A 7,103-nucleotide genomic window follows, 5' to 3' on the forward strand; every position below is an offset into this window, starting at 1 on the left:
GGCTCCTGTCAGCCCTCTAAGCCTCAGTTTTTGCTTCAGTCAAATAGGGATAACAATAGCTCTTACCTCTTAGGATTGTTGTAAGGATTAAACGTGATAATCCCTCTAAAGATAAGGAGAGTAGCGGCACACAAGTGGAACAGGAATTTTTACTTATCTTTAATTCCCCAAAGCCCAGTAGAGCTCCTAGCAACTTTTAAGGAATTGATGAAATGTTGGTTGGGATAAGAACTCTCTGGAGTGTGTGTCTTTCAAGAATCCATAAAAATTTTGCATTCGTACACAAAAAAGAAAATTAGGAAGATAAAATATATGTCTGTTCCCATTATTTCATCATTGGAAGCCAAAAATAAATGGTATTCTGAATTGTCTACTGTTTTAAGTCACCTATAAAGTCAGTGATCAGTTGTCCAGAGTCCCCTGGCTCTCTCTCCTCAGACAGCATTTCTCTCAGTAAGGTCAAAACCTGAATAGTATTTTATCAGGGGTAATTTTTTAGTTTCCGTGAGTGGGCTATGGTTATGTTAGATGTTAACATTTAGGAAAGCTGAGTGAAGGGTACATGGAAACATTTTTTACTATTTTCACAACTTAGTTGTAAGTTTCAAATAATTTCAAGTTGAAAAAGTTAAATTTTCATCTTAAAAAGATCAAAACCTAAAATTCTACAACAGATACCTTCTTCCCTTGCGTGATGTTAAATTATACTTTAAAATTAAGATACTGAGGGAATTCCCCGGTGGTCCGGTGGTTAGGACTCTGCGCCTTCACTGCTGAGAGCTGGGGTTCCATCCCTGGTCGGGGAATTAAGATCCCACAAGCCACAAAGCTTGGCCAAAGAGGGGGGGGGGAAAAAAGATACAAAATGAAGAATGAAGTTAGGGGACTTCCCTGGTGGCACAGTGGTTAAGAATTCACCTGCCAATTCAGGGGACATGAGTTTGAGCTCTGGTCTGGGGAGATCCCACATGCCACAGAGCAACTAAGCCCATGTGCCACAAATACTGAGCCTGCACTCTAGAGCCTGTGAGCCACAACTATTGAGCCCGCACTCCTAGAGTCCATGCTCTGCAACAAGAGAAGCCACGGCAATGAGAAGCCCGTGCACCGCAATGAAGAGTAGCCCCCACTTGCCACAACTAGAGAAAGCCCGTGTGCGACAATGAAGACCCAATGCAGCCAAAAATAAAAATAAATAAATTTATTTTTTTAAAAAAATGAATGAAGTTATTACCAGGCACCAGGCAAAGGTATCATGCTAAACCTCTGCAGTCATGGGCACTTCGAAATGAATGAAGAAAACATGACTTCTTGAATGCTGCTTGAAGGCAAAGTTAGGCTAGGAATATTATAATGATCTTGGGAAAGAAGGAAAAGGGAGGGAGATAGAAGGACATTGAGATTGGCAAAATTAAGACAAATTTACCAGAACCCAATATTATTAATGATATATATGTGCTTATCTTTTCAGAGCTACCATTTTGGGACTCACCCTAACCTCTAAACTAGGCCTGTGGTGTTTTAGAACTTCCCCTCTTATAACAATTATTTGTTTAGCAATTACTTTTTAAATGCCTGTCTCCTCACCCCTCCCCCAAGGCAGTAGTCCCCTTTGAGGGGAGGGGCATGTGAAGGCAACTGGTTCACCACAGTACTCCCAACACCTGGCATATTTCTAGTACTCATGACCACTGGATGAATGAATATACCAGGCATTAAGCTAGGTCCTTTTACATATAGTATCTCATTTAATTCTCAAGGCAAATTAACTGAATAGATATTTGTCGCCATTTTACAGATGAGGAAATTGTGACTTAAAGAACTTAGGCAACCTGCCCAAGATCACTCAACTTGTGAACATCAGAATCCAGATTATTTTGACAGCAACGCCCTGACTCTAACTACTGTGCATACTGTCTCTTGACCCTACTTCTTGTGTTTGTTCCACCTCTGAGCTTCTGCTGGTGCGAATGACCTGAATTGACTAGCATCCAGGTTCCTTGCTGCCAAATAGCAAAAGAAGAAAACTTATTGATCTTTGAACAGACTTATTGGGGTTCAGGTATATCTGGTTAAAGGCTCTATACTGACAAGTGATTGGGGTTCTCTCTTCTGACTTAATGCAGGGAGAACATAGAATGTTATGTGGGACAAGAGCACCAGGCTAGGTCAAGGGGTGCTGCAGAGAATCAGGGTGTACTTAGTATCACACCTTATTCCAAAAAAACTTAAGACAGTGAGAATTGAATGTGATGAATTTAAGCCTTAGTCCAAGCTAGCAAATTTAATCATCTTCTTTCCTTATTAAAAATATATTCTCGTTCTAAATAATTCAGGTATTCCATAAGCATAGGTATGGAAGGCTAAAGACTCCTGCAATCCCATTCTCCAGAGATAACCACTGTAATAGTAGGATATATATTCTTCTCCATATTTTTCCTATATATCCTTAATTTAAAAAAAATCAGCAAATATTTATGAAAAGCCAAATAAATGGGGCCATACTACACAGTTTCTTCTGTAATTTGCCTTTCTTTTCCCACTAAATAATCTATTGCTTCGTTTTTCTGTTGCTGTATAATAAACTTCCATAAATTTAGCAACTTAAAACAACATCCATTTATTATTTCATGGTTCTGTAGGTTAGAAGTCTGGACATGGCATGACTGGGTTCTCTGTTCAAGGCATCACAGTCTGAAATCAAGGTTTCAGCCAGGGCTGAGTACTTCTCTGCAGGCTTTGGGGAAACTCCACCTCCAAGCTCATTCAAATCATTATGAGCAGAATTAAGTTCCTTATGGTAATAGGACTACGGTACCCATTTACTTACTGGCTGTCACCAAGTGGCTGCTTTCAGCTCCTAGAGGCCCCCTGCATTCTAGCTTCCTCCATCTTCAAAGCCAGCAATGGAGAATTCCCTCACATTGAATCCCTCTCACACTTTCAGTGTCTTTTACCAGGAAAAGCTCAATCCTTTTTAAAAGCTCAGCTGATTACATTAGGTCCATTGAGCACAATCTCCCTATCTTATACTCAACTAATTTAGGGCCTTAAGTACATCTACAAAATCCCTTTACAGAAGCATCTATATTAGTGCTTGATTGAACAACTTGGAGAAAATATGTGTGTACCGGGAGTAGAAATCTTGGGACCATCCTAGAATCCTACCTACTGTAGATACATAGGTTTATCTTTCCATTTCCCTAAATATAAATCTACTTCATTCTTTTTAATAGCTATGTAGTCTTTCACTGTATGATGAATCATAATCCAACCAAATCCCCTATTAGCAGACATTTATGTTGCTTCCAGTTATTTGCCTTTTAGAAATACGCAATAAAGATTCATGTGCTTAAATGCTGACACACCTGTGTCCGTCTGTAAATTAGCATCCTAGAAGTGAAGGTGCAGGGTGGAAGGGTTTGCACCTTTTGATAGATCCTGCCAAATTGCTCTCCAAAACATGATACCAATTTATACTTTGAATGACAACATTGAAGAATGGAAATAGCTAATTCTTATAAACACTTAAATTCCCTTCATAGACTGTTTCATCAGGAGGCCATAAGTGTAATGGTTAAGTGCACAGACTCTCTGTCAGGTTTTTTGTCTTGACTCTTTGATTTCCTAATTGCATGAGCTGGAGCAGGTGGCTAAGCATTAGTTTCTGTATCTCTAAAGAGAGGATAAAAATGGCATCCCTTTGTATTAGTTATCAGTTGCCATGTAACAAATTACCTCAAAACTTAATGACTTAAAACAACACACACTTATTATCTCATAATTTCTAGAGGTTAGAAATCTGGGTGCAGCTTAGCTGGGTGTTTTGGGTTAGGGTCTCTTGCAAGGATGCCGTCATCTCAAGGCTTGATTGGAGGAGGATTCACTTTCAAGTTCACTCACTGGCTGTTGGCTAAAGACATTAGTTCGTTGCCACATGGATGTCTCCATAGGTCAGCCCGCATCGTGGCAACTGTTTTCCCTCAGAGTAAGTGAGCAACGGGCAGCACCCAAGATGGAAACCACAGTCTTTTTGTAATCTTGAAAGGGACATCTCATTGCTCTGCCACATTCTAGCCATTAGAAGCAAGTCACTAAATCCAGCCTGCACTTGGGGTGAAGGTGTAGTACAAGGGTGTGAATATTAGCAGTCAGGGGTCACTGGAGTCACTAGAGGCTGCCTACCACTCTCCTCATGAAAGTGTTGTGAGGTTCAAATGAGTTCATGCATGTAAAAGAATACACATGGCGTCTGATTCTTAGCAGGCACTCAAGAAAAGTTCATTATTATTGTTGTTATTATCATCATCCTTGTTCATTACTCACACCCATTTTCCCATTTGACCCAGCATCACATCAAGAACAAAAGAATGGCATTTACACCACAGCTGCTGTTTGGACAGTACAGCAGGCAGTTTCCATCAGGAAACAGAAATCTTCTCAAATGAGGTAATATAGGAAAGCTTAATCAAGGAATTGTTTACAAAGGTGTTTAGGAAAAGGAACAAGGGACGCTGCCATTACTGCCCCCAGGCCTGAAGGGGACAGAATGTGAGAGGGTAGCTTCAGCTCTGGGAGGGGGGTGCTGGCAGGAGTTGTGACCTTCAGATGAAGAATGGTGTCAAGCCACGGTGACCCTGGGGTGGGACTGGAGCCATAAATACCCTGACTTCTCTCCTGCCAGTGTCACCACCACGTGAACCCAGTCAGGAGCCAGAGGACAAGGAAACCCGCCATGCTGTCCGCACAGGTCAGCCCCCCAGGACTGGAGGGAGGAATGGAAAATGGCCAGCACAGGCAGGCACAGCTGTTCACTAACCGATGTTTCCCAGGGACCTGACATCATGTCCCTTCACATAAAAGAGGAACTGAAAGGCAGTTAACCCTCAGTGTCCAGCATAGGGGGCAGGAAAGGGTGCTGGCAGGGAGCACAAGTCCAGAGGAGTTTGATCCAACTGCTGGTTTCTGGTGCCCCTACAGGAGCGGTGAGGAAGGTACAAGGATTGAAACTCACAACTGGCAGGCAGGTCCCGAGTAAGTGTCTCAGGAAGATCATGTGGGCTGTAGGTTTTATTTATGTGGGGAATGGACTTAATGGCATGAAAGGCGTTTGTTCTGATGACTCTGATGGATGATTAAGCCTTGCTTCATTGGTCAGGTGCCAGGGCAGGTACCTGCGAAGACCTTAGGAGCTTCCAAAGGCACAAGGTTTTCCAAATGTCCTCCTCCTGTAACAAGGATCCAGGCGCCTAACTTCGGTGAGATGAGGCGGCATAGCTGGAGGACCAGCGAGAAGTGGACCCTTAATACCATAACCAGGAAGTGGGGTGGCCCCCAGGACTCAGAGTGGGCCTTTTCCTTCCCAGTCTCAGCATTCACAGGGAGTCCCTGTGGAAGTGTAGCCGTGCTGGGATGGTTATTCCATGCTATACGCCTGCAGAAGTGGAGGATGCTGGAAGGGGGCAGGGAAGGCTGAATTTGTTCATTTATTGTGGCAAATTGATATTCACTTTAAAAAAACACTTTATGAAGATGCTGTTAAAAGATGATTGATCTGGAAGACAGCCCTTTAAAAGGTAAGGAGGGCACTTGCTAAAATATCCCAAGGGTATTTTGAAGAATGATAATGTGTCACAGACCCAGGCCAGTGATGAACTCAACCTTCTGCAGTAGGTTTTAAAAATTACAAAAGTTAAATATATGTAAAAATATAAAACATATCAAAATAGTGATAATAAAATTAAACAGTAGAATCTATAAGATGGGGTTGACTGAAAATCTGTAATTTGAGAAGACATTATCTGTGTGAAAGTACTTAAAGATGTTAACTGAACCTAAAACTTTTTAAAACTTCAAGTGTGTGTATTCCTTTTCTTTTCAAAAAAGGCAAGCGTTCTAAATTTGCTCTTCTTTTCTGTGATGATAAATGGTTGTTAGCAGTGTGCTACCTATTTAATAGTTTAGAAAAAAATAAGTTCTCTTAATCTATCCCTTTAATGTAAAGTGACATTTTAATGATGTGAGAGAAACAGCCTTTGAAAAGAAATTTGTACTCTAGAAAGTATTTTTGAAAAGAGGTATTTGGAAGTATTTCCATCATCCTATGGTTTTGTTTTTTTAAAAAAATCAAGTTTATTATCTATAAAAACCTTTATATCTATTTACTTTGAAAACTTGGAGAAGAATTTTAGATCTGCTTAAAAACCTTCCTATCAACGTATTTTAGAAGAGAAGCGGACAGCTGAGCCCTTTGTTAAACTTGTAAAATGCATCAGATTCTAATAACCTTTCAAGAATAAATTATTGACTGCAGGGACCAGAGAAATTTACCAGCTGAATTTCAATAGAGACCTTTACATAACAGGTGAGTGGGACTGAAACAATTACTGTGATTTCCTAAGTGCACCCAGTGCTCCTCTTCCTCGTGGGGAGCAGGTACTCGTTGGGAGGCCTCTTCTGCTATGCCAGCCGCGTGGTTCAAAAGCAAGTAGTGTACTTGGACTTGGACCTCCCAATCCAATTTTATCACAAAGGGTTAAACCAAGGTTGTAAAAAATAATGGAGCACTAAAAAGATCTATGGGGCTTCCCTGGTGGCACAGTGGTTGAGAGTCCGCCTGCCGATGCAGGGGACGCGGGTTCGTGCCCCGGTCCGGGAGGATCCCGCGTGTCGCGGAGCGGCTGGGCCCGTGAGCCATGGCCGCTGAGCCTGCGCGTCCGGAGCCTGTGCTCCGCAACGGGAAAGGCCACAACAGTGAGAGGCCCGCGTACCGCAAAACAAAAAAAACAAAAACCATCTATGGTTGCCAGGGGCTGGGGGCAGGGAATAGGGATGAATAGGTGGAGCACAGGGGATTTTTAGGGCAATGAAATTACTGTGTATGATACTGTCATGGTGGATCGTGTCGTTATGCATTCATCAAAGCCCATAAAATGTACAACACGAAGAGTGAACTCTAATGCCGGCTACAGACTTTAGTTAATAATAATATATATCAATATTGGCTCATTGTTTTATAACAAATGTACCACACCAATATGAGCTGTTATTAATCTGGGAAACTGGGGAGAGGAGGGTTTTGAGTGGGTATATGGGAACTCTTT

This window comes from Orcinus orca, chromosome 7 (genome assembly GCF_937001465.1).
Source record: "Orcinus orca chromosome 7, mOrcOrc1.1, whole genome shotgun sequence".
Lineage (NCBI taxonomy): Eukaryota > Metazoa > Chordata > Mammalia > Artiodactyla > Delphinidae > Orcinus > Orcinus orca.